This window comes from Tursiops truncatus, chromosome 1 (assembly GCF_011762595.2).
Source record: "Tursiops truncatus isolate mTurTru1 chromosome 1, mTurTru1.mat.Y, whole genome shotgun sequence".
NCBI lineage: Eukaryota > Metazoa > Chordata > Mammalia > Artiodactyla > Delphinidae > Tursiops > Tursiops truncatus.
In genome coordinates, this window is record NC_047034.1 from 31,587,894 (window position 1) to 31,614,947 (window position 27,054).

The 27,054-nt window shown below is 51.3% G+C and overlaps 1 protein-coding gene and 1 pseudogene across 50 annotated transcripts in view; both read left to right on the forward strand.

Annotated features, from left to right (window-relative positions):
- The window catches only part of LOC117309453 (metabotropic glutamate receptor 7-like), a 141,911-nt gene that overhangs the window by 62,248 nt on the left and 52,609 nt on the right, over nucleotides 1-27,054 (forward strand). For all 50 annotated transcript variants that reach the window (XM_073801821.1, XM_073801823.1, XM_073801822.1 and 47 more), the window contains one exon: nucleotides 10,918-11,029. The gene's annotated coding sequence lies outside the window, so the exon portion shown is untranslated. The remainder of the gene's footprint in view (nucleotides 1-10,917; nucleotides 11,030-27,054) is intronic.
- Nucleotides 1-27,054, forward strand: part of LOC117312336 (ferritin light chain pseudogene) — a 117,465-nt pseudogene that overhangs the window by 51,835 nt on the left and 38,576 nt on the right.

Genomic DNA, 27,054 nt, shown 5'->3' on the forward strand with positions numbered 1-27,054 from the left:
AAATATTAAAATTTTTTAAAAATTAAAAAGTAATTTAAAAAAAGAAAGAAAGAAAGAAGAGAGCAACCAAACCAAAAAAGAAATCCACCAATGATAACAAGCCCTATAAACTATACTAAAAAGCAAAGAAACAAAAGACGTACAGACAGAACCATAGGACAAATGGTATAAGCAAAGCTATACAGACAAAATCACAGAAAGTCCACCGCCTCAATTTTGGGATGATTCATTGTCTATTCAGGTATTCCACTGCTGGGATAGATTTCCCTTTTTCTTCTTTGTTTGCACAGCTCCTGGGGCTCAGCTTTGGATTTGGCCCCGCCTCTGCGTGTAGGTCACCTGAGGGCGTCTTTTCTTCACCCAGACAGTACAGGGTTAAAGGAGCAGCTGCTTCGGGGGCTCTGGCTCACTCAGGCCGGGCGGAGGGTGGGGTACGGAGTGCGGGGTGAGCCTGCCGCAGCAGAGGCCAGCGTGATGTTGCACCAGCCTGAGGCACGCTGTGCGTTCTCCCGCGGAAGTTGTCCCTGGAATTCGGGACCCTGGCAATGGCGGGCTGCAAAGGCTCCCGGGAGGGGAAGTGTGGACAGTGGCTTGTGCTTTCACACAGGATTCTTGGTGGCTGCAGCAGCAGCCTTAGCATCTTATGCCTGTCTCTGGGATCCGCGCTGATAGCCGCGGCTCGCGCCCGTCTCTGGAGCTCGTTTCGGCAGTGCTTTATTAATCCCCTCTTCTTGTGCACCCCGAAACAGTGGTGTCTTGCCTCTTAGGCAGATCCAGACATTTTCCTGGACCCCCTCCCAGCTAGCTGTGGCACACTAGCCCCCTTCAGGCTGTGTTCACGCAGCCAACCCCAGTCCTCTCCCTGGGATCTCACCTCTGAAGCCCGAGCCTCAGCTCCCAGCCCCCACCTGCCCTGGCAGGTGAGCAGAGAAGCCTCTGAGGCTGGTGAGTGCTGGTCAGCACCGATCTGTGCGGGATGCTCTCCGCTTTGCCCTTCGCACCCCTGTTGCCATGCTCTCCTCCGTGTCTCCAAAGCTTCCCCCCACCCACTGCTCCCTGTCTCTACCAGTGAAGGGGCTTCATAGTGTGTGGAAACTTTTCCTCCTTCACAGCTCCCTCCCAGAGGTGCAGGTTCCATCCCTATTCTTTTGTCTCTGTTTTTTCTTTTTTCTTTTGCCCTACCCAGGCACGTGGGGAGTTTCTTGCCTTTTGGGAAGTCTGAGGTCTTCTGCCAGTGTTTAGTAGGTGTTCTGTAGTTGTTCCACATGTAGATGTATTTCTGATGTATCTGTGGAGAGGAAGGTGATCTCCACGTCTTACTCCTCTGCCATCTTGAAGGTTCATTCATATTTTAAATACTCTTCAGAGCACAATTTTTTAACTTTTGTTTCTCTAAACATAATTATTTAATAATTAAGAGGTGTCAAAATATTACAGTTGGTTTTTCTTGTCATTCTGTTTGTTTGTTTGATCCTATATTGTATCTTGGAGATTTGGGGGCAACTTATATTCTGTAGCAGTATACAGTATATATGCACAATGTTTTAAAAATCTGATGTATAAATATTGAGTTTTACTGTCACCTAGATGGCAGATATGCAAAAAATAAATTCATTAAAATATTTCTAATGTCCTGGTTTTAAAATAGGGAGCACTTTCTCAATGTTCATGTCCTCACATAGTCATAAAGTTTCCTACTTTAACAAAAGTCACTTGGTTCTCTGCGCACCAATGAACTTGAATGTCAAATTTACAAGTTCATGCTAATGTGTTCTCTGCTAAATTTGGGAAATTTTCTTTCTGTGTATCCATTGATATTTCACTATTTATCATGGTGGTGTAAATGCTTGGGTTAGCTTGACCTAATGGCATCCAAATTCATGGAAATGAATGTGGAAATGGGACAATATAATTAAATATCGCAATTAATGGGCTTGATGCTCCTATTTCATTCTTCACACAATCATATTAAAAGTAGGTTTTTTTTTTATTACGTAAGACTTGGTTCTATATATAGTTCAGCCAGAAGTAAAATTATTCCTAAATCACCCTGTCTCTCAGCCTAATGCATCAGCTTCAGCCTGTACACATAATGACAGTCAGACCTTGATTGGCTTTTTTCTCTTCCAACTGGTGGTGTAGACAGCAAACAGGAACCCTGTCTGAGAAGAGTTTGTGTATAGACCCAGAGAAAACTTTTAACATGGCACTGTTGTTTATGTTATGATCAACCAAATTTATTGATCCAGTCATTTATTTATTTGTTCTTACAAAGTCCTGTATTCATCCATCCATCACATTTCCTGAATACTTACCATGCACCAAATACTGAAAGTACAGTAATAAGCAAAACAGACATAGCCCACGTAGTCCCGGATTTCATAATTTGGAAAGCACAGCTGGACTAGAGTTACCCTTAGGAAAAATACGTTCAAATATAATTAGATAATCACACAAATATGTGAAATGAATAATAAACATATGATGCTGTAAAAGCAACGAGACCCAGTATTTTCAGGAGGTCAAAGAAAGGCTTTTTTGTGTCAGTGCCATTTGAACTGAGATGGGAAGGACGCATTAACTAAACAATGGCGGTGATGGGGAAAGTAATCACTAGCTATCTGACCTCAGACAGGTTACTTAACCAGTTTATGCGTCAGTTTTCTCATCTATCAAATGACAAGGTTAATAGTACCTACTTTATAGGGTCTGGTGAGGATTTGGTAAGAGTTTAGGACTATGTTCACTACATGGACTCTATGTAAATATTACATACTGTTGTTACATGGCATTTTTACCCATAGTTTGCTAAGTTAGAAACATACTGAAGAAAATAAAAATAAATAATCCTGAATGTTGATTTCAGATTTATTCAAAGTAAGATGCAAGTGATAAATAAAACTTTCCATACAAAAAGTCACAATTCAGGTAGGGAGACAACATGGAAAATGTTGAAAGCGATGAAAATGATGATGTGAACTGCTTACAATGGATGCATTATGAAATGACACCGAGGAAAACTGGAAATCAATGAAGTTGTGTTAATTGCTATTTTTTCTGGAAAGGGAAGATGGATGCTTGCAATAAACTTAAATGAAAGATTTTTAAAAATGGTGCCCTGGGAACAGAGAGGCACAAAAGCATGCTCATAATTTTGTGGCTTGGGCTGAAGCATTTCTCAAATGTCCTTGAAAGTTTCCAAAGACAGTCTTTCCTCAGGAAAGTATTTCTCCTGTGAGTAAATAATATTCTTGTCTAGAAATGAAATGCAGTAATATATTACATTGCAAGTGAACTGTTAGCAAGACTGGCAGCAGAAGTTCAGAAACAAATGTCGCATTGCAATCTAGAGTTTGAGGCTCTGTATCTGAACTTCCATAACTTCTAAAGGGATGCCCTTTGTATGAAATCAAAATAGTCCAGAGAAGAATTTTGACTTCTCTTTACTTAACTATTAGAAGGATTTATTTGGAATTATTATTGTGTCATGCATGTTCCGCCTTAAATTTTCTGTGGTTGAGTTGCACAATTGATAAGCTAAGGTTTCTTTTCACCATAAAAAGGCTCCTTTTAAGGAGTCCTATAATAATGACATTTAAAGTACTTGCTTGCTTTTGAAGAAAGCTTCATGCTTGGGCTTCCCTGGTGGTGCAGTGGTTGAGAGTCCGCCTGCCGATGCAGGGGACACAGGGTCGTGCCCCGGTCCGGGAAGATCCCACATGCCGTGGAGCGGCTGGGCCCGTGAGCCATGGCTGCTGAGCCTGCGCATCCGGAGCCTGTGCTCCGCAACAGGAGAGGCCACAGCAGTGAGAGGCCCACGTACCAAAAAAAAAAAAAAAGAAAGCTTCATGCTTTCCAAAGTGCTTTATAAACGCATTTCTATGAGGCAGGTGGAACGTGTCCTGTCAACAGTATTTTACAGAAAAGAAAATGGAGGCTGTAAAGGAAAGCTGCTTGGTCAAGGTCATTCAGTGCGTTAGGCGAGTTTTCATCACAGGAGTACTCACAGTTGAGCAGGGAATCCAGCAGGGAAAGCTTAAGGCTTTAGTCTATCTTTACACAAGTATTTTTGCATAAATGAAAAATTTACCCAAAATGAAGTGCATTAGGTGCCTAGTACTGCCTTCTTGTTCCTTAGAGTCTAGTGAGGGATATAGACTGAGCATATTCTATCCCAATGAATATAACTTAGATTATTCTGAGGGTGATCACTTGGGCTTCAGAATCTGAATTCCAGCTTGACCCCTTACATGAAGGAAATTACTTAATCTTTCAGAGCCTGTTTCTCCATCCCTTAAATGGTAATTTTAATGTTCTCTTATATGTTTATTAACTCATTCACTTAACAAAGCACCTGCTAGATCTCAAGTACTCTGCTAAGAATGGTGAAGCTTTTCTAGGAAGCCAGAAGGCCTCCTTCAGTGGATAGCGGAGGTCAAGAGAGGTTAGAGTTAACACTTGAATTTGACAGTGGGAGAAGATGAAAGGTTCACACGGCAAGGAAAAGAGAAAAAGACTATTATACAGGTTAAAGAGCTAGACCTGGATATATTTGGAGTGACAAAATTTCTGAATTTTGATGTACCATACTTCCTGCCTCAGTTCCCACATCTTGGAAGTGGGAATAATGATTAAACATGTTTCACAGTATTCATTTGGTAGAGATTAAATGAGGATTAATTAAGCATGGAAAGTGGCATAGGACAAATTTGATAAATTATTATGTATGAAAGTGTGTATAAATAAAATCAATTGCCATGACCCCTCTTCGTACCGAGTGATCACAGCACGCTTTAATTTTCTAGCTGAGTCTGGATATGGATTCGTAACTTTATTCAAACAGTGTATCAGGCACCACTTAACCTTTGGATTGGCTGGAAATTTTTGCTCCTCTGCTCTAATACAATTTAATTTTAATTTTGGTTTTTCAGGTACATGGGTATAAATAAGAAGAGTGTTAAAGAAATGTATTTCAGATTTTAAATTCAAAAATGTAGAAAAACTTTCTTTTACTATTTTTCATTTTACCTTTGGGTGCACTGATCAGCTACTTTTTCTTCTGCACCCAGGCAAAAGGGATTCTGAAGAAAACACTTTAAAATTTTGATTTCATATATAAGATAGTGGGAGCCTCTGCCTGCTTGATTTACATTTGTGCTCACCTTCCAGTTTATGCGGGAGGGGGCATACGAATAAAGGAAACTTTTATATGATTTCAAGTTATTTAATTCCTGATATTATATTTAGCCATGATAGAGTGTTATGATTTGCCTACAACATCCATCCTTCCTTTTCTTGTACCTTACCTTGTTCAGAGAGGACTTGTGCCTGTTCTGCTCTGAATTTCTCAACCGGTTCAGCTGCTAAAATCACAGGTGAAGCTTAGTTTCTGCTGATTTAATCCACCCAATCGAGATAGAGTTTCTCATTTTATTCAGCAAATATTTACTCTGCCTTAAAAAGAGATTTTTAAAAAAATGCATGGTCTTATTTGCTAATGCTGCTGGGAATTAATTAAGTTTTAGGTTCACAGTAAAATTGAGCACAAGGTACAGAGATTTCCCACACATTCCTCTGGTGGGAATGTAATAAATTGGTACAGCCACTGTGGCAAACAGTACGGAGGTCCCTCAAAAGCTAAAAATAGAATTACCATATGATCCAGCAATCCCACTCCTGGGCATATATCCAGACAAAACTATAATTCAAAAAGATACATGCACCCCAATGTTCGCAGCATCATAGAGGCGTTATTTACGATTGCCAAGACGTGGAAACAACCTGAGTGTCCATCAACAGATCAATGGATAAAGAAGATTTTATATATATATATATATAATTTAAATTTATATATTTGCATACATATATATATATATAAATACTACTCAGCCATAAAAAAGAATGAAATTAATTTTGCCATTTGCAGCAACATGGATGGACTTGGAGGGCATTATTCTAAGAGAAACAAGTCAGACAGAGAAAGATAAATACTGTATGATATCGCTTATATGTGGAATCTAAGAAATAAAACAAACTGGTGAATATAACATAAAAGAAGCAGACTCACAGATATAGAGAACAAACTAGTAATTGCCAGTGGGGGAGGGGGGAAAGGCAATTTAAGAGTTGGAATTGGGAAGTGGGAAGTACAAACTATTGGGTGTAAAGTAGGTTCCAGGATGTTATTATACAACAGGGAGAATATAGCCAATATTTTGTAATAAATGGAAAGTAGTCTTTAAAACTGTATAAAAATATTTTCTTTTTTAAAAAAGATACTTCTTAGCTGATAGAAGCTTTAGAAGTCTACAGAGGCAGATAATTTTAAAATTGCAGCATATAACTTCTGGAGCCTGGCTGACATTCTCATAGGAAGCCGCATGAAAATTACTTTCAAAGGCATTCATCACCTTAGCTTACAGGAGTCTGTTCCTTCAGTGTGTATTAGTCCATGGTGCATCCTTACTTTGACTTATCTGTGAGGTTCACCTCTCGCCCCCAGGAACAAAGCCTGCAGAGGGGCAACTTGTTTGGCTTGGGAGCCTGCCCAATATGAAAAGTTTGCAGGCAAAATCAGAAAGAACAGCTGCAGGAGGAGAGATGAGGGTTGCTGACAGCTAACGATTCGGAAAGCAATTTGCATGAGAGCCTTCTGCTTAACAGGAGGCAGCATGTGCTGGGCAATGGTTTACCATCCACTGCCAAGCTGGTTTCTACACCCTGAGTCCTCATTCCATCAAAACACGTGTCCTGAGGGAACGCCCAGCCACCAGCTTCCACTTACCTGAGTTAGCAAGACCTGCCATCTAGAATTTCAGAGAGCTTTTCATTTATTAACTCACATGAATCTACTTTATCCTGAGGCTCTGGATACTAGTCCCATGCAAACTGATTTAATAACAAACATTTAAGTGCAAATCCAAGGTCATCTAGATAATATTCTTTGACAGCTTATTGCATATGAGGCACTGCACTGTGCACTTTTTATACCATATCGGACTTCATAACAGACCTCTGAAGTGGGTGGTTAAGTTTCCTGCCAAGGGATCCATACACAAGAAACGATAATCAGAAAAGACCAAAGTATTACTTATTACTAGTGAGCTAGCCGCTGTTACTTCATTTTGGAATTCTAATTGAGGCTTTCCTTCTCTCTCTCTCTTGCGCCCAAATCACAGCTGACTAGGTCATGGGACAAGCTTAAGCTAACATGCCTTATTCTGTGAATCATAAGCTGAGCTACTGGGACAGAACCATGTGACACGTTTGTCCCTTTCAAATGTAATAATTCTACCCATTGCTCCATAGATGTTCTGGTTACTGACCAATAACATTAACAATTCCTCTTCCAAGAATAGGATGGAGGGGAAAGGCACTGGATCTCCAATGCGTCCCAAACATGTGAAGGCCAAAGCATGGTGGGAGGAGAAGCATATCTCTTTGTAATATGTTTTATTCCCTGTTTTATAGATGTACCTATGGAAGATTAGAAAGGCTGAGTAACTTGTCCATGTCATGTATCCCTTGCTTTTAACTTTTTTATTATACCACTTACCCTTCTCACCTATCAATTTGCCTTTTATACTGATGTCCTGAGAAACAGACCACTGTATGGTATAGAAATGAACAACCATAAATAAGCTGGAAATGCATTTCTATTTACATTAACTAAGATAGTCACTTGTTTCTTTTAAGTGAGGTCCTCCGCCTTTTTAGGGACCTGAGTAAACTAACGATGTGCTTCCATTGATTAAACAAGAATTCTCCAGTATTCCATAGAAGAATCATACATTTCTTTAAGCCCTGTGTATGCTTCTAGGGTTTAGATTCTAAATCAAATAGGTTTCTGTTTTTCATTAAAAAAAACGAACACAGGATTTCACTTGTAAATTTATTAACTTTTTTTTTTCTGTCTAGCAACAAGCAGTGACTGTTGTTGGGTTGGTGGACATAGTAGAGATGGCCATTCAGAAAATCACAAATTTTAGGAACTCTAGCGTTCATGTAGCTCAGAACTGTAAGAAGAGACCAGAGGAAGATCAACATGCTTTAAAGTATATTACAAATCAATATTGAAACAGAGCTTAACATATAATTCATCTGGAAAGAAGCTCAGAACATGATTGCCAGTTATTTAATATTCTGGTCAAAGACAATGGAAGCACTATTAAAGTATGGCATTTTGACTGCCATTGGAAAGGTCAGGTTTCAAACAGCAGTGCACTAGTTGTGCTCAAAATGACTAAAGAATGATGAATAATTAAGTGAAGAGGAAATGGGAGACCTGCATTCTAATCTTGTTTTGGCCACTGATGGGAATCATGTGGACTTTAAGGCCATCACACAGTCATTTACTACCTTGGTTTTCTCACCTGTAAAATGAGGGAGTGACTATAGTTCTTTAATAATCCTTGATGATCTTTAGCGCTATGATTCTAGAAGCATCTTGATTTAATACAGTTTGAGGATTTATGTCTAAACTCTAGCAAGCAGAAAAATGTTCTTTTATTTCTAAAATGGACTTGACATTGCGTTAACAGAGCAAATGAAATCTTTTGAAGATTGTTCAAAGAATCACCAACTTAAAATTCATCGCCATTGTTGGTTTTTATTGTCTGTTTAACTCTTACTAGATCTATAATAGTTTTATTTATTTTCCTTTGCACCTGGACTGGCAGCCTGTGTGGTTGGAGAAACACATCACCACTTATTTTAGATACTTTGTTATCAGAGCCAACTCTGTAATCTTTGTTCTGCCTGTGAATTATTTATTTAATTTGATGTGTTTTTTCCTGGATTCATAGAATTTCCTTTTGTCATGATGCTTCTTTCCATTTATGGGACTGTAAATACAGCTGACTAAACCTCTCTAGTGGCCGAATACGTATCAGGTCTTTTGTGTGAAGGATGCTAGCTAATCTTCTCGTTCATAGGCTGACTACATTTTTATTCATTTGCTTTTATTCTACTCACCCCTGACAGTAGTATCTGTGGAATAAATAAAATAAGGATACCTACTACTTATTTAACTCGGATCAGAAAACTTGACCTTTTCCTAATTTTTTACATTTGCTAGCTTTGTGGCAATATGCACCCCTATTTTTCTATGAATCTCAGTTCACCCTCTACATGGGAATAATTATGCCTACCATACAACGTGGTGATCATAAAAGAAATTCTACCCATCTACTACCATATTGGGGAAAAATATTTGGATTGACTTTGACCAGACTTGGAGGCACATGTTTGCAGTGGCCTGTTTGTAAATACTGACTACATGGGGTACAGTGGGATACTCTGAAGGCACCTTACAGAGGTAGATAATATCTCTCCCAGGGCATCAACGCTAAAAGTGAGAAGCATTTTGATTTCTCATCAAGAAAGAAATGTTCTATGATGTTAATGGTTCTTAACTTTTGGTGATTCATTAAAATCTCCTGGGGAGCTTTTGATAATCTTAAAGCCCAGCCTGTAATTTATACCAATTAAATATGAATTTCTGGGGGTTGGACTGAGGCATTGGTATATTTTAAGGTTTGCAGAATGTAATGGTTAATATTTAAGTGTCAATTCAACTATATGCTGAGATACACAGATATTTTGCTAAACATTATTTCTGGGTGGGTCTGTTCCCAGATGAGATTAGCATTTGAATTGGTAGATGGAGTAAAGCAGATTTCCCTCCCCAGTGTAGGTGGGCCTCATCCAATCTCTTGAGGGCCCCAAAAGAATAAAAAGTCAGAGGAAAGGAGAATTTGCTCTCTCTGCCTGAGTGTTTGATCTGATCCCCTGCCCTCTGACTGTGGCTTACGTCAGTTCTGAAAACTACACCCCTGGATTTCCTAGTTTCCAGCTTATATTTAATATACAATGTATTTAATATTTAGTATGTTTAATACCTATTACATATGTTAAAGCAATTACATACATTACATTATATTTATTATGTATCTCCTATTGGTTCTGTTTCTCTGGAGTACCCTGACTACTATGGTGCTTCCAATACACTGTAAATATTGAGAACTACTATATATGTTAAAATACTATGGCTAAGGTATTACTAAAGTGGATACTCTGACAGTGCAGTTCTGCTTCTTAAATGGGCAACTCAATGAGGATAAGTAGCAATGTAAATTATTTTTTTCATTTTAAATGGTGGCCAGTCATATATATATATATATATAAACACTTTGGGAGGCTATAAGACACTAATTAAAAGAACTTATAGGATATAAGCACTAAAACCACATTGACTCACCACTCAGTAGAAGGAATTCTAGGCCCAAGATATAGAAACCTCCATACCTGAATCATTGGAAAAGATGTAGAAAAGACACTAAAACTATTGAAATTTTCAGAGATCCCTTGTGACCCTTTTGGAGATCATGATATCAGGACTCACTGGCCCCTGAGTCTTGTTTTGTAATACAGAGAGGGACCCACAGTTACATAGTAAATTGACACCTGAGACTTGTTTTTTTTTTTCAGCTAGAAGTGGAAAGGAGAAATATCTTTCACTGAAGCAGAGAGTAGAGGTATAAGTGGGGAAGACAAGGTAAAGAAAGAGAAAAGAAAAGAATCCATTTAGAGAAGACTTGCTCTTGGGGCAAGCCCTGGACGTATAGTCATTTATATATCCTATTTCAGGATACATTGCATGCTTTACTGTAAGTAAGCATTTAATGATTTGTCTTCCACATACTTTGTTTCATTAAAGAGATTCACTTCTGCTGGCATTTTGTTTCATGGGATCCCAGGCCCTTAGCATAGTCGCTTAGTAAAGTATTTGTAGAATGAATCAGTCAATATGTCCTCAAACTCAGTACCCTTCTCAAATCAGTTACCTGCTTTATACCATAACTGAGATTATATTATCATAGTGTTAGGACTCAAAGGGAAATATGATCTCGATTTTAGGGTGAGCGGCGAAGCTGCCGAGCGCCCGCGTCGCTGCCGCGGTCGGAAGACAGACGCCCCGCAAAGCCCCTTGCCTGGCTCGGACCAACGGAGCCGGCAGCCCAGCACTCCGGTGAGTGGCGCCTCCTCCCCAGCCCTAGACCCCCGCTGGGGACCGGCCGGCCGGGCTCTTTTGTGCAGCGCACCGGGGGTGCTCTGCGCCCCCTCCGCGCGCCCGGGTCCGGTCCGCCGGACCCCGTGGCTGCGGTGCCCGCGGTGCGATCGGTCTTTGTTTCCACCGGGGCCCGAGGCTCGGCTGGGCTCGGCTCGAAGCCTGGCAGGCAGCGCCGGGAAGGGGGAGGGGGAGGTGGACGAGAAGGGGGCGCGGGGAGGGGGGGTTCCCGGGTTTCCTGGCCGCCCCGCGGCTCCCCCGGCTCGGGGACGAGGTGCGCGCCCAGCGCTGCCGCGCGCCCCCTCCTCCTTCCCCCTCCTTCCGTCTTTGGATTTAAAACTGCAATTTGCTCTCCAGCTTGCTGAGTGTGTGGCGGGGGTGGGTGAAGGGGGGGACCGTGGGACCGGAGAACAAGGCTGGATTTTAGGAACGGCCCTGGGAAAGGGGGAGACTGCGGAGGGAGGAGCCCCTCCCCTTCAACCCCCAAATCCCAAGGTTCTGCTGGTGCTCTGGGAGTTGAGAGGCGGGGACCTAATGACCCGGAGCGGGTGTGGGGCGGAGGAGGGATTTGGGGGCGGCCAGGGCCGTAGGGGTTGGGCCGCGTGCCCGGTTACCTGGTGAACAAAGTCGGCTCACTTTTGCATAAATAAATAATCGCCTATCAATGCGTTTCCTCTGAGGCTCTGATTGAATCGGCCCCCTCTTCCCCAGGGGGTGGGGTGCTGAGTGACAGCTGTCAGCCCCCTGGGCCGGTAGCTGGGGGTGAATTGCAGAATCCCTCTGCTTTCTGGCTAAGGGCGCATTCCCCTGCTGGGTCCTGGTCCCCAGGCAGAGCCAGAGGGGCAGAGGGCTGGCTCTGAGTCTAGGAAATAACCTTGTTTCCTGTTCTACAGGAAAAGGGACAGCAACCCAGAGTTTGGGGGCTGGGGATGAAGACTGATGGGAGCTGGAGGGGTTCCCCAGCAGCCTGACCCCCCAGCCTCCTGCCAGGCGAAGGGGCCAGCTGAGGGAGGAAGGATGTGGGCCTTGCTGGCCGGAGGCGGGAGCTGGGGCCGTCCCTGAGACGGGCAGCGGGCACTGAGAGGGAGGAGGGAGAGAGAGAGAAGCGGGGGCGGGAATTCTCTACCGCAGACCCTGGGGGCCAGGGCCAGATGTGGAGGGGTGGGGAGTCCCCCCTCCCTCCTAGCTTGGGGGCCCTGGGGCTGGGCGGGGCTGAGCCTGGTGCCCTCCGTTCTGCTCCAGTGCCTGACTGGCAGGGCCAGCTGAATTTGGGCCCAGGCGTCACCCTGGGAGGTAGGGCCAGGCTGCACCAGCCTGGCCCCTGAGCACAAGGAGGGACCCTTGGGGGGCCTGTGCCTGTCTGGCTGGGCAGGCGTTTCCCGCCGGACCAGTTGGTGTCAGGCGGGACTTGGCCCCAGTTCCCTGGGCAGAGCTCAGGGTGTGAGGACAAGTTTGCCTCCGGGTCAGGGTGGCCACATTTCGTCTGCTGCTGCCGCCGGCGGGGCGGGGGCATGCGCCCGGGCCTGGGCAGAGTCCTGCCAGGAGCATTTGGGGTGTTTCTATTGTTGGCTTGTTCCTGTTCCGTGTGGTCCGGTGTGTGTAGCTGTGTGAGCTGGGGCTGTAGGTGACAGATTACCAGTTGGTCCGTCCCCCACCCACACACAGCCCCCACCCCTGCCGCCTGGAGGGGCAGGCTGGGTTGTGGTGGTGAGCTGCAGGGGGACCCCCCAGGTGGCATGTGCCTGCAGCTTGCCATCTCCCTCCTTTGAGCAGATGTATATTTTTATAGTAATGGAAAATCAAACTGGATAGTAAGTTGAATTCATTTTTTTCTTCTGCTGTGTCAATAGTTGGAATAACCTCTAGAGACTAGTGAACTTCTTGCCCCAGAGCTCCTACCCTCCAGAGGTTGCAAAGATCAGTGAGGGCATGAGCTTTGGGGGACCAGTTCAAACCAGTGACTCTTGTCCCTCTTGGTCTGGCATTGGGGCAGGTGCCCAGGTGGGCGGGCATTGCCCCCTCCCCAGGCATTCCCCCCACACCCCACCCCACCCCAGGTGTAGTCTGTCCTCTGAGCCACCTCCTTGGTCAGTGCCTAAGCTGTGCCCAAGCCCTCAGGGACCTTCTCCTGGTGGGCTCTCTCCCCCTGCCTGGGCTCCCGGCCCACGTGTTGATATTTATTTTCTGCAGTAAAATCCATTTTTAATGCCGTTACTATTGAAATAATATAGAGAGAAACAAATGTGATGTGTTTAAGTTGCCCTCTGTGAGTTTTTAATGTGATCTATGGCTGAGGTAGTGATGGAAGGAGCTGTTCGGCTTGGAGGAATTTGGTGTCATAAAGAAAAAGAGCTTGCTGTTTATTATGGTTGCTGGGCTGGGGGGTCTGGAACAGGGTCGTGGGGGCAGGGAGCCCCAGCACCCCCAGGTGCTGTGGATGGACAGGGTTGCTTCTCGGTTTGAAGGTGCGTGGGTTCCAGGATTGTTTTGCATTGCTCCCCAGCCCTTGATGGGGCCTTTGGTGAGGGGGCTTGGGAGCTGGGGGGCTTTGTCCCCTCCCATTCCACCTGGTTAGATTGGGGCAGGGAGGCTTATGGAACCCCCTGCTGAGCTAAGTGGAGGTGTACTGTAGGGAGGATGGATTTGGATTCTACAGGAGATTAAGAGACAGAGACGCGGGATCTTTACCTGCTTGGTGTGGCTGTGCTGGAGGCTTGGAGGGCAAACTGTCCCTGGCAGAAGACCTTTTTTTTTTAGGGGGGGCTGATCTGGACCGGCAGAGCCCCAGAGGGACATTGCTTGTTCTCAATCAGCCTGGAGCGCTGGCTCGAGCCACTGCCTCCTCTTGCCTCTGTTCCCCATTGGACAGGGGCTTCCTCCAGGCAAACCTGATCCCCCTTACTTCCCCTCTTCTCTGCTCTGCCCCACCCCAAGTCAACTTCTTTTTTTTTGGTTTGTGGAATACAGAGCTCTGTGCCTCAGGCCAGCCACCCAAGACCACAGGGTGCCATGCCTTCATACCAGATGCCCAGGCACTTCTGGTGTGATTAGTGAGGTCAAGCAGACTCACCATTATGGGATGGAGCCCAGCTCTGCCTCTGGGTCCCCTGGGTCTCTTGGGACAGAGCCGGGGAGGGGGAAGCCAGGATGGGTGGAGCTGGGAACTGAAGGGGGGGAGCAACAGTAACATTGTTGCTAATGTCAGCAGATGGGCCCCCCAGGGAGAGAGCAGGGGGAGGTGGGGAGGAAAGAGACCCAGAGAGCCCAACTTGAGGTGGAAAGAGGAAAAGATGGTGACAGAAGCCAGTGATGAGGGGGTGAGAGAGAAAACGGTCAAGGAGAAGAGCCAGGATCACAGCCCCTGGAGATGGCATCCAGGGGACCAAGAAGGCCTAGGCATGTGCCACTCCCCACCCCACAGCCCAAAATGAGCGGGCACTGAGAGCCTCTCACCCAAGATCAATTGCTGCTAGGATAGTATCTGAAGGAGAGACAAGCAAACGTCTCTGGGAAAAGGGAGGAGGACAGGTGGGAGAGAGAGAGAAGGAAGCTCTCCCACAGGAGGAGGGAGAACGGGGAGACAGGGGGATTCCAGGGGTCACTTGACTAATGCTCCTGCCCCAGGGCAGCGTCTCCCCACTCCCCAAATGTCTGGGAACAGAGCCGACCTCTTCTTTGGACCTGGGGGCGGAGCCTGAGGCAGGTACAGCACCCCACAGGTTGTGGGCGCTCTGTCAGGAGGCACCGGGCTTTTAAAAGCGGGGAACATTAGGACTGTTAGAGACACCAGGGGTGTCATCCGGTTGGATGCCCCCCACCTTGTTTGACAGGAGGAAATCCAGTCTAGAGGGGCCCCCTCCCCTTGCTTGCCTGGGACCTAGGCTCTTTCCGTCCACCTCTCTGTAGTTAGAGAGCTGGAACAGCTGCAGGGGGCCTCCTGGGTGCGGAGGGGGCCAGAGCCTGAGGAGAGGAGCAGGCGGGCACCCTTGTGGCCAGAGCCCCCCCAGGGGAGGGGGAGGCGCCGCTGCCGGGAGAGAGGGAGGGAGGGGAGAGAGGAGGGGAAACAGTGAGTCAGGCTTCCAAGAGCTGAGGATGAGAGAGCCAGAGCTGGGAGGGAGAGGGTAGGGAGGGCTGCTCAGAAGTGAGGAGAGGGAGGGGGCCCAGCCAGGGGCAAGGAGAGCTCTAGAGGGAGGGAGCCAGCCCCTGGCCCTGGCCCAGCGGTAGGGCTGTGCAGGGCTGTGCAGCCAACATGGACTTTGCCCGTGGCAGGTCAGGAAGGAGCCAGATTCTGCCCCTGCGGCGTCCTTTTCATTCCCTATTCCTCATTTATGATCCCACCCCAGGGTCTCAGGAAGAATGACTGACTGTGTCATCCCATCCCTTCCTCAGTTTCCCCATCTATTGTGGGATTTGGACTGTGAGCTCTTCTTAGGGAGGAACAGAGCCTCCTGGGAAGTGTTGGGGGGTACTTTCTCCAGCTGCTGGCTTTGTGCCGGGGGCCCTGCTGGAGGCTGCCACCAGTCAGTGTAGGGTGCAGGTCTCCGCGGTAGGGCTCCTCTCGAGCCCTCAGAGTTGCTGGGCCAGGGAGTGGCGGTGGTGGGCCACGAGTGCTGGGGTGCAGTGTGTGTGTGTGTGTGTGTGTGTGTGTGGTGCCGGGCTGGCAATGGTAGGTGGACTGCCTGGGGCCTCTCAGGATGGCCAGGGCGTAGACAGGGCCACGAACTCCAGATGTCCAGAGCCAACCTCCATTTGGGGAGGGAGGAGACACCCTTGTGATCCACCCCCCTCCGCCTTATCCCTGTGGGTCAGAGGCTCTGGGGCAGCTGGGAGGTAGGAATGGTCCCTGTGGGAGCTGGTGAGAACTGCCTATGGGGCCCCTCATGTCCGGAGCTGGGACCAGCACTGGAGGGATCCCCAGGGACTGCCTGGGAGGGAGGAGGGAAGGAGCCCCCCTCCCACCCATCTGACAGGAAGCTATGGCTTCGTCCAAGGCCTGGCATCCCCCAGTCCTTCCCTCCTGGATCCCCAGCATCTCTTCCATTGGTGAGGGGATGAGGGAGGTGGGCACTGAAGCTTCCTCTCCTACAGGGCCTGGCTTTGGGGGGAACGGTGAAGTGAAGGCATAGTGAGGCCCCCTGCCTCCCCCTACGTGCGCACACACAGACTCAGCTGCAGTGAGGCCCTGCTTTCTCCTCTCTCTGCTCTGGGGTCCTTGGCTTGGGAGCCCAGGGGAGGGGCCACTTCTGCAGCTGGCTGGCCCCGAACTCCCAGCTCAGCCAGCTGCTACTGAAGCTTCCAGAAGCTGCAGCTCTGCACCCCCTCCCCGCCCCCTGAGCCAGGAGAGGCCTTTGCTGACCTGGGGGAGGGTGTCTTGGTGAGCGAGTGGGCACCCTTAGAAGGACTAGCACAGACAACCAGACAGATGGGTGGCGGAGCAGATGGACAGAGACACCCACGCACAGGCAGACGGAGAGAGACAGACAGATGGACCAGGACTGGGAGAGACGGACATACAGAGGTGCTGGCAGAGACAGGAGTCAGAAAAATGGAAGGGCCTGGGGAGAGAGTAACAGACAGGCAGAGACAGAGACTTGGAGACAGGGAGATCCAAGGGGGGGAGACAAGGTGACTGAGATGGGAGAAGGAGAGATACAGGGGAGAGAGGGAGGGGCAGGAAGAGACAAAGAAAGGGGGAAACCCAGACTGAGAGAAAGAGAGAGGAGAGACTGAAGGCTACAAACCACAAACAAGGATTTGATGAGAATCTGGAAGGTGTTTTCTCCTGCTTTCCTCCCCAAACCCCCAGGCCAGCCAAGTCTCCATTCCTTCCACCCCCGGCTCAGTTTCCAGCTGCTAAAGAGGTCAGGGAGAAAGAGAGAGGAAGACACACACACACACACACACACACACTCCCCCCAGATCCCAGAGACCCCTTTCCCCTGATCTCTTTGTAGGGGGAGGGAGTTGCGGAGGGTGCCTCTCCTAGCCCTGACCCCTACTCACAAATGTACATACCCCTTGTCTCAGAAAATATCCCAGAATACTTCCCACTCACACTCACTGTGCGTCTCCTTGTGTAAGTGCACCCCCCCATACTCACGCCTGTCCACAGGGGCCTGGCCTCACACACACTCACAAATACACATTTTGTGGCATACATGTCTCTGCTCTCACACTCATCTTGAATCTCACAAACATAACCGGTGAACCTGTCCCTATGCTTTCTTACCCATACAGGCAGTGACACACAGGCCTCATCGTGGCTTCTCAGAACATGTTGATACACACACATACACAGTCACACTCTCACACAACAGTGGCAGACACCCCAGAGCAGAGAGAGGACTCTTTCTCTCTGGAGGAGAAGATCAGGGTTCCCAGGGAGCCATGGTGGGGGGGTATGCCCCCCACTCTGACCTAGCTGGCAGGGCAGGGAGGCAGGAGACACTTTCAGCGGGTGGCAGCCTTCCTGCAGGGCCTGGCCTGGACACAGAGAAACTGGCTGGTGTGAAAGAGCTGAGAGCTGGTGAGAGTGTGTATGCACGTGTACAAACATGTGCGCGTATGTACAGGTATAAGGGATGGTGAGTGTCTGTTACAATGTGTATGAGAGAGACTGAGTGCATATGAGGTGGGATATGGGTGTGACAGGAAGATCCACTCCCCAAGGTGTGTGGAGTGTGTGGGTGTGGGTGTGACAGCTACTTGTCGGGTATGTCTGTGTGGAGGCATGCATATGTGACAGGTGCATGTGGCTGTACCTGGCTTTGCAGTGTGCGGGTGTGTGTCATGGGCGTACACATGTGAAGGACTGGGACTCTGGGGCTGAGGGGCATGTGTACCAGGGTGCAGTGTTCTGCAGATGTGAAGGTGTGGGAGATGTTTGCGTGTGAGTGTAGTGTAGGCAGGGTGCATGGATGAGGGGGTAGCTGTGTGAGGCTGTGAGCTCGTAGCCTGGGTTGGAGGGCTGTTTTCCAAGGCAAGGATGCTGCGTGAACAGAGGCCACCGGCATGAACACATGCGAAGGGGCTCCAAGGCACACAGTTGGGCGCTGACCCACACGACGTACGAGGACAGACAAACCCGCCCCTGTCCTCCCTCTTGGTCTCTCCTGGCGTCAGTGGTTTTCAAAGGAGCCTCCACGAGGACTGTTTGCTGTGCAGTTCCCCCCACCCCCCAGCCCGTGCCTCTTCAAACACAGGGATGCCCCCCAGGCAGCTTTGTGGAGGCTCCTGCCTCGACCATCTGAAGGCAGATGGGTGGGCTGGGATCTGCTGCCGCCCCCCCAGGGAGCGAGGAGGCGGCACTGCTCCTTCGGCCTGGGCACAGGAAGAGACAGATGGACTGCCTGTCTCGACACCCGGACGTGGGGTCTGGGGGTGGGCGGGCACCACCGGCAGAGGGGCTCTAGCGGGCAGCCCCCAGGTGGGCCCGAGCAAAGGCCAGGACTCTGCCCTTCACCTCCTCAGAGGGGCACCCGCCCTCACCCCGCAGCCCCATCACCTGTCTGGGCACAGGGGCCCAACTCCAGCCCCTTGTACCTCCTAAATACACAACCACTTCCCCACTCACAGCTCCAGCACCCCTAAACACACAGCCCCAGCACGCCCCCAAACACACAACCACCACATGCCTACCCACCCAAACACATATTACAGCCCTAGTACTTAACCAAAACCCAGATGTTTATGACCCCCAATATACCCCCAGACACCCCAACACACACACAAGGCTTCTACCACATCCTGAAACAGATCAACTCTTCCTCCAATCCCAGCACCTCCCCAGATACACCCAGGACCCTACTGTAGCCCTAATACCTTCCACACACCCAGGTTCTCAGAGTCCCAGCACCTAACCAGACACCCACAGACTCTCCCGACGGCCCCAGCGTTTCCCTCCGCTGCAGCTCATCACGTCCCCAGACACACCGATACAGCCCCCTACACCTTTCCAAACTCTCCCCGCGACATACACGTACACACACCGCCTCAACACCCACGCAGAGGAGGACACCCCTGTAGCCACACCATTTACCTCAAACACACAGACACGGTGCATCTTTGAACAGTAATGTCCCCTCAGCTTCTCGTACCTTCCAGGCCGTGCACGTGCATGTGCATCCCGCACACGCACACACCCCCCCCAGATCCCAGCACCTCCGCAAACAAGCAGTCCTCTGTGTGTTCCCCAGCAAGCTGCAGCTCCAGTACTTTCCTCAGCCATCCAAGGGCCCAGGGACAGCCCCCACCCCTCTCCAAACACCAGTCCCGCACTCATACACAGACACACAGGGCCCCAGCCCAGTCACCCCTCAGAGCAGCTCCGCCCTGCGCCCACACCTCACCCTGCAGCCGCACTCCCACCATCACACGTTCCAGCACAGCCTCCCTCCTCAGCGCTCTCCATCACCGCTCCCCCACCCCACCTTGTCCTCCCCAGCCTCCCTCCCCCAAACTCCCCCCAGATAGCCTCAGCCTTGCAGACACACTGGCCCACTCTTCCGTGCTCTCTCTCATTCTCGGCTGCCTGGTCCTCCCCCACTTCCCAGAGCCTCCTCTGCCTGGGGAGGCATCTCCACCCCCCCCATTGCCCCAGGCCTTTCATTCCTGGACAGTGAGGCTGTACATCTGGTTCAAAGCTGCCCCACCCAAGACCCTGTGCTCTGGGCACCCTGGCCTGGGCTTTGGGGGTTTGGGGCCTCTTTGGGGGCTCTTGGCACCTGGTCATCCTGGTGTGTCAGCCAAGAACTCTGAGTACCCAGCCATGCCCTGACTCTGTCGTGTATGGGTGGGGGTGGGGGGGTCTGGGCAGAGGGATTTACCCCCAGCCTGCACATTCTCAGGTGCTTGCCAAATCCCCCTCTTGGGCTCACCTGAGGGGGACATTGGGTCTGGAGCTTCAGGAAAAAAAGATGGAGAAGGTGCTGGCTTGATATGCTTCCCCTCCCACCCCACCCCACCCCCAGACCCGGGCTTGGGGCTTGGTCTCCCTGGGAGTCAGTTCCAACAGTGAAGGTTACTTTACTAGATGCATGATTTTAAATGGAATCTGCACCATCTGTTCCACCCCCTAATTACAGATGCACAGAATCCGCCTCAGAGGGCAGCATGAGGGGAGTGATTTAGAGGCTGAGCTGCTTCTGCCTGCATTAGGGCTGGGGAGACTGGGGGGGGCCTCTGGGTATTGCTCACAGCCCCCCAATCCCATCTCTTTCCCAGGGGCCCCTCGTGCCTCTTCTCTTGTTGGGGGAAAGGCTCCTAGAAAGGTGCCCCGACCCCCTAGAGCTGAAAGAGGAAGCAACTGCAATGCTGAGGGAGGGGTCCCTGAGAGATCGCCTGTGTCCCAGGCCCCAAGTCTGGGGAGGCAGGCTCCATTAGAGCCTTAAAAAATTCAGTGGATCGATCTCTTGCCTGCTTCTTGTGCCCTGGGGAGCCACAGGCGCTGGCCTGGCCCAGGTGTCTGCCCACCCCAGGGGTAGCAAGGATTAGTGAGGTTAGGGAGGGGGCGGTTAGAGCAGAGGTGGGGACATCCAGGTTTTGGCAGCAGAGGATGTGGCCAGGCACGCCAGGACCCACCAGGTGTGTTTGCACGTATGTGCCGGTCTTCCTTGGCGCAGCTGGCAGGCCCGACCCCAGCTTGAGCCTTGCCCTGTGGGGCTGGACGGGCACCAGGGGCCGGAGGGGATGGGCCAGGGCCTGGGCCTCAGAGGGTTCCGAGGGACACCCCGAGGATGGGTCTACCTTTGCCTGTGGCTCCGGGGACCTGGGGCCCCGGCCAGCTCGCTGGTGGTGGTGGCGGCCGCGGGCACGCTGCGGTAGAAGCTGGAGCATTCACTGTGGGGAGAAAGGGAGAGAGGCCGGCTACAGGAATTTTAAAGATTGCTGCAGGCAGGAGGGTCTCTGGAACCTTGTGGAGCGGGCAGTCATGCAGAAGTAATCCTATGGCTGCCTGCCTGGAGGAGAGGAGAGGAGAGGGGGCTGGGAGGGGAAGGATGGCGCAGCCGCCCCTTTCCCACCTCAGCCCCTGCCCCAGCCAGCTGTGGAGGGAGCCCGGGACCCCAGGGGGCTCCCCCGGGGAGGCACCACCCTTCCACCGCTGCCTGTGCCCCCTGGAGGGGCGGCACCGCAGCTGTTGCTCGGCTAGGAGCTCTGGGTTTTATAAATAATGCAGCTTGGAGGTGGGGGCCCACTCAGCCTTGGGTCACCCACTGTGGCATCATCTCCAGCTGGCAGTCCTGTGGCAGAGCCCCTCTGCCTTCCAGCCTGCTCCTCCTCTTTTGCTATGTGAGTTTGGGCCAGAGGCCCAGCCTGTGTGAGCTGGGCCAGGGCAAAGGAGTGTGGAAGAACCCAGAACCCCCTGTCCTTTTGTACCCCGCCCCCACCAGCCTTCACAGGTTAACTGGCCACTGGCTCAGCAAATCCAGGCTGGGAAGGGATGACCCGCTGTACAGGGGCCTCCCCAGTTCCAGCCCCTCCATTTTGCAGATGGAGTAACCAAGTCCAGAGAGGGCAGGGATGGCCAAGGCCAGCCAGCTGATGAGCAGCTCCTTCCTGTCCCATTCTGCTGTCAGTCAAGGCTCTTCTCAGCCTCAGCTCAGCTAAAGAGCAGGGCCTGGGGGGCGGGGGGGATGTTTGGGAAAGTGGTTGCGGCTGAGACGTTGCCATGGCGATGTTGCAGGATGCCGAGCTGAAGTGGGGGTCTTACAGGGTCTCTGGGGCCCCCAGCTCCACACCCCTGTGGTCTTCTCCTCCCCATCTCCTGTCCCTCACCCAGAGGCCTGTCAGGCAGCTCCGGTGACAGGCTGGGTGGGTGACAGGTGGTGCAGGTGATGGGCTGGGTGGGTGACGAGCTGGGTGGGTGACAGGTGGTGCAGGTGATGGGCTGGGTGGGTGACGAGCTGGGTGGGTGACAGGTGGTGCGGGTGCGAGGCAGGCAGGTGACAAGCTGGGTGGTGACGGGCCCTGCTGATGACAGGCAGGGGGTGTGGTTGGCGGGGATGCTGTCTCCTGGCTGGTGGCCTGTCGCAGCCCCCCACCCTCACGCGTGTGCACATGCACAGACTCTGGGCTCAGAGCTTGGGGCTAAGATACTAATGAGGCTTATTACGTGTGGGGGGGCAGGTGCCCAGGCTCACTAATGAGAGGCCTTTAACGAAGAGGGGAGACAGCTGGGGGGCTTTGAGGAATTTGGCTGGCCCTCCTGGTCTGGAGGATGAGCCAGGTCGGGGCCCCACCTACCCTTCCCCCCGGCCACTTGGCTTTGTGTTAATACTACCCACAGTCATGATAGTTACCATTGTCCAAGCGTTTGCTACACTGGCCGAGCCCTTTACATGCGTTTTCTTATTTCAACTCAGCAGTCGTAGGAGGGAGGCACTATTGCCCATTTTATGGATGAGGAATCTGAGGCTGAGAAGGCAAGGGACTTCACGTAACAAGTTTCTGTTGCAGCTGACATTTTAATCTTAAGTCTTTCTGTCCCCAGAGCCCGTGCTCTTAACCATCCCACCAGTAACACTCAGGTCTTGGCGCAGACCCCGACCTTCTCTCAGGGCCTCAGTTTCACTCTTCTGGAAAATGGATGTGCGGTGGAGGAGTGAGCACCATACGTTCTTCAGCTCTGACTTGGGTGGCTTCAGGGGCTCCTCCAGTTAACTGCCAAAGCCTCACCCCATCTGGCCCAGATTCTAGGTGACACCCCTGGACTGGAGAGAGGGCAGGGCTTAGCACTGAGGGAGCGGAGCTGAAGGGGGGATGCCTGGGGTATCCAGACCACTTCCTGCATTGTGTGGTGGGGAGGCTGAGGCCTGGAGAGGAGCAGCAAGGGCCCAAGGCCACACACCCTGTAAGCTGTAGGGCCCCGTGGGATCCCAGGTCTCCTGGCCTGTTGGAAGGGCGGGGCTGGGAGTGGTGCCAGAGCTGGGAGGTCACCTCCTCCTGGACCCCACCCACCAGCCTAGCTTCTGCCCTGGAGGTTGTGAGCCCCTACATCCTGGGAGGGGGCAGGGGGCTGTTGGCCACCTCTTTAGGGCCATGCCCCTTCCCCGTCAGTCTGGGCCCGTAGTGTCACTTGATCTCCTCCCTTTGGGACCCATTGGGGTGGAAACTCCCTGGCAACAGCTGATGGATGGGTTAAGGCCTTGACATTGGCCTGGGGCCACAGCATGACCCTGGAGGGACCAGGCTAGGGCTGGGGGGCTTGGAGGGGAATTTAAGGGAGAAGAATTAGGGTCATAAATCTTGGAGCGTCTGGGTTCTCTTCTCCTCGACCTTAATCTCTTACCAAACCTGCTCTCCGGCTGCTCATCCAAGTCTGAGGGTTGAGGGGGGTCCACCTGCCCATTCCCCTCTCCCTCCAACTGATGCCTCCCCCCCCCCCGAAATTGCACCCCCTATGGGGAAGAACAAGTTGCAGCCACTGCCGCTGGACAGAATTAAGAACTTGTGTGTCTAGACTACTGGATTTGGCCTCTGATTCATAACGGTAGGCAGGGCAGAGAGCTTCACTGCCTCAGTGTCCCCAGCCTTGGGTTTGAAATCCTCTCCTGGTGCCTGACTGCTCAGTCAGGAAGGAGTGCTAAGACCAAGAGGGATTTCACAGCTGCGGGACACATGGCCCTGTCCTCAGAAGCCCCATTCTGAGATAAGCAGCACAGTCCTGGCCTTGAGAGCCCTCAAACCCAGAGGTGAGGTCTTGAACTCAGGCTGGGTGTGCGCTGAGGCTCAGGTAGGGAGTGGGTGTTGCTGGGTGGCTGGTCTGTTTTCTGAAGCAAAGGCCGAGGCTGGGGAGAGGCCAGAAGAAGGGTGGAGGTTTGCCTGGGGGCCTGAGGAGCCGTCTGTGGTTGGGGGTGGGAGCCTGGAAGGGTCTGGCTTTCCCATAGTCCCGGGCAGCTGTAGCCTGAAGTTCTGGGGCCCTCCTAGCTCCCCAGGGAACCCGCTGCTGCCCGGCCCTGGGGACCCAGGCGTCCTGGCGGGTGAGGGCGGGTCTCCGGCAGGCGCCCTGCCAAGCCTCGCAGCCTGCTCACCAGGAATCTTGCTGCTGAGAGATGGAAGATCCAGGTCGGGCCTGCAGCTCATCTCTCCCCTCCGGGAGGAGGAGGGGCCCAAAGATTCCTTCCTGCACCTGCCCTCCCATCTGGGGCAGGGCCCTCCTCAGCAGTGGGTGGGGCTGGGGGGCCCAGGACAGGCCTCTAAGGCTCCGTCACATGTCCTGGAGCCTAGCCCAGCCAGCAGTGGGCACCGGGGCACTCTGGAGGCAGAATGAGCCTGGTGTGGCAGAGGAGAGGTGGGGGTAGGGTGCTGAGGCCACAGGGGGCCCTGCATAGGGGCCTAAGCCTGGCCCTGGCCCCCACTGGCTCCCCCAGGGCAGAGGGTGAAGAGTTGGTTCTCTTCCATTATGGGAGCGTGATTTTATTCCACGTGTCACGGAGTCTGAGATTAACTTGCTCACCAGTCTGTGACAAACCCCTCACACCCAACACACACATACACACAGGCAGAGACACACGGAGATCCTTGGTCTCACAAACGCACCTTCCACAGACACACATAAGCATTTCCATGCTACAACGCATGGCAGACTCTCACATGCAGATGCACAAGCACACACCGAGATACAGTGTGTAAAGATACACCGAGATCTAGATCCACAGTCTCCAAAGCACAACGTTCTCCCACTCACACTAAGGCCACACAGACAGAGATACAAACAGGCGGTCCAGGGGGCTGCTCGCAGCCCTACCTAGACATGCACAGATCAAGGACGCCCGGTGCCCCACAGGCACAGATACACATAGACACACACAACCCCAGACACAGTCTTGTGGGCAAGCCTAGACCAACCGCCACACACACTGAGACAAAGGCCCAGATACATACAGAGACAAAGACAGGCACAGACACACAGCCGGCAGCACGCACACAAGCACAGGCGTGCACACCCGGACACAGACAAAGACAAATAAATGCCCAGAGGTTTTGCTGTGGACAAAATGTGAGGCGCACACACACATCTGGGCCTCCTGCTCGACCTCTCTACCTGGGGACGTGGTGATCTGGTGCCCGTGGCTCCAGGGAGAACTCTGAGGAACCTTCTGCTTGGTCAGAGCCCCCCACCCTGGGCCCAGGGCCAGCCCCCACCTCTGGCTCCCGGCCCGTGGCCGAGGCCATGCAGCCACACCCTCAGCAGCGCCCTGACATCCTACCTTACCCTCCGTGTCGTGCACACTCACGGTCACACCGTCTCCTCCTGCACGTGCTCACGACACCCTCCACGCCCGCACACTTATGGTTTCTCCCTCACACCCCCCTCAGGTGTCCCCTCCTTGTTGTCTTTCTCAATCACTGTCCCCACCCCCTCGCCCCGCAGACATGCACAACCTCCAGCACAGCCTTCGTGGCCCACACCCTCGCCTTCTCACGCAGACCCCCATGCACAAATAGAACGCACGGGCTCTCCGCCACAGACCCACAAGCCACGTACACGCGCTCCTTCACATACTTCCTCAGCACCGCTCTCACAGACTGATTCACAAATGCAGCACACTCACACACGCACACTCCCCCGCATACATCCCCACCGCCTTCTCACATGCGCGTGTGCGTGCACACACACACTTTCAGAGCCTCCCTCACACCATCACTTTCCTTCCTCTGTCTCTCACAAACACTCCCTCTGCCAAGAGCGTGGCTCTGCTGCAGAGCAGCCCCTGAAGTACTTGTCACTGTACTCCACCACGTCCTTGGCCTTCCTGGCCTCAGTCTCTTCCCTTCCACCTCCAGCCCTGCATACTGTGGCCTTGTATTCTTTTGCCATTTCTCTGTTTAGTCAACAAGAATATAGAGAGTATTCATTTATTCATTCAACAAATGTTGACTGAGCACTGATTATGGGTTAAGCATTGGGGATACTATGATGACACAGGTCCTTCCCTCGTAGAGCTCTCAATTTTGTGTCCAATTCGTTTGCTGCTTGTCTCATCTGACTAGAATGGAAGGTAACCCTTGATCTTGGATGTTGAGAGATGTGTAGGAGTTCACAGGAGGAAAAGTAGGGGAAGGATGTTCTAGGCAGAGGGCAAAGCATGTGCAGAGCCTACAAGTAAATCAAGGTACAGTAGGCTGGAAACTGAGGTGATGCTCAGAGACTAGAGGAGAAGCTGCAAAGAGGGAAGAAGCCAGATGTCACAGAGTTTAGATGCCATGCTCAGGGGTTTAGATTTTGTCTAGTGGGCCACAAGGAGTCATGGGAAGTCTTTAGTGACAGGACAGGGTGAGGAAATGATGGTGGTCTGACCTAGAAGAGGTGAGTGGGAAGGAAAGGAGACTCATTTAGGCACAAGAACCAGTGGGGTTCCAGTTCCAGAGCTGTGACCTCAGGAAAGTCACACAACCTCTGTGACCTGGGTCCATCACATGAGGATGGGAGACAGTACCAGAGCCGGGCTTATGGTATATGCTCGGTAAACAATAGGCATTATTGTCAGTTATCGGTAGGACACGGCAGGGCATCAGATGAGGAGGAGATTTTACTGAGCACCTACTGAGTGCTGGGTACTGCGCCAGGTGCTGGGGCCCAGAGGGGAGTGGTCTGCGGCTTCAGGAAGCTCACACACCGTAACCACAGCTCACGTGGACAACAGAGCGCGGGGTGTGAGGGTAGAGGAAGCACCTCGGAAGGTTAGAGGAGCATGAGGACTCTGGGTGGCTCACGAAGGAGCTGGCATTGAGCCGGACCCTAAAGAGGCTGGTTGAACTTGGGCAGGCAGAGGTGGGAGAAGGAGCTTCGGGGAGAAGGAGCCCTGTGAACGACAGCCTGAGGGCAAGGGGTCTAATCCGGCTGTTGTGCGGGACACAGGAAGGGGGTGTCGTGGGATGGGATTATGGAGGCGAGACCTTGGTGGCCAGGCTAAGAGGGGGGGTCAGCACGGGCTGAGCTGCACTCTAGAAATCCCATGTTTTGGTGGTAACATGGAATGTGTCCA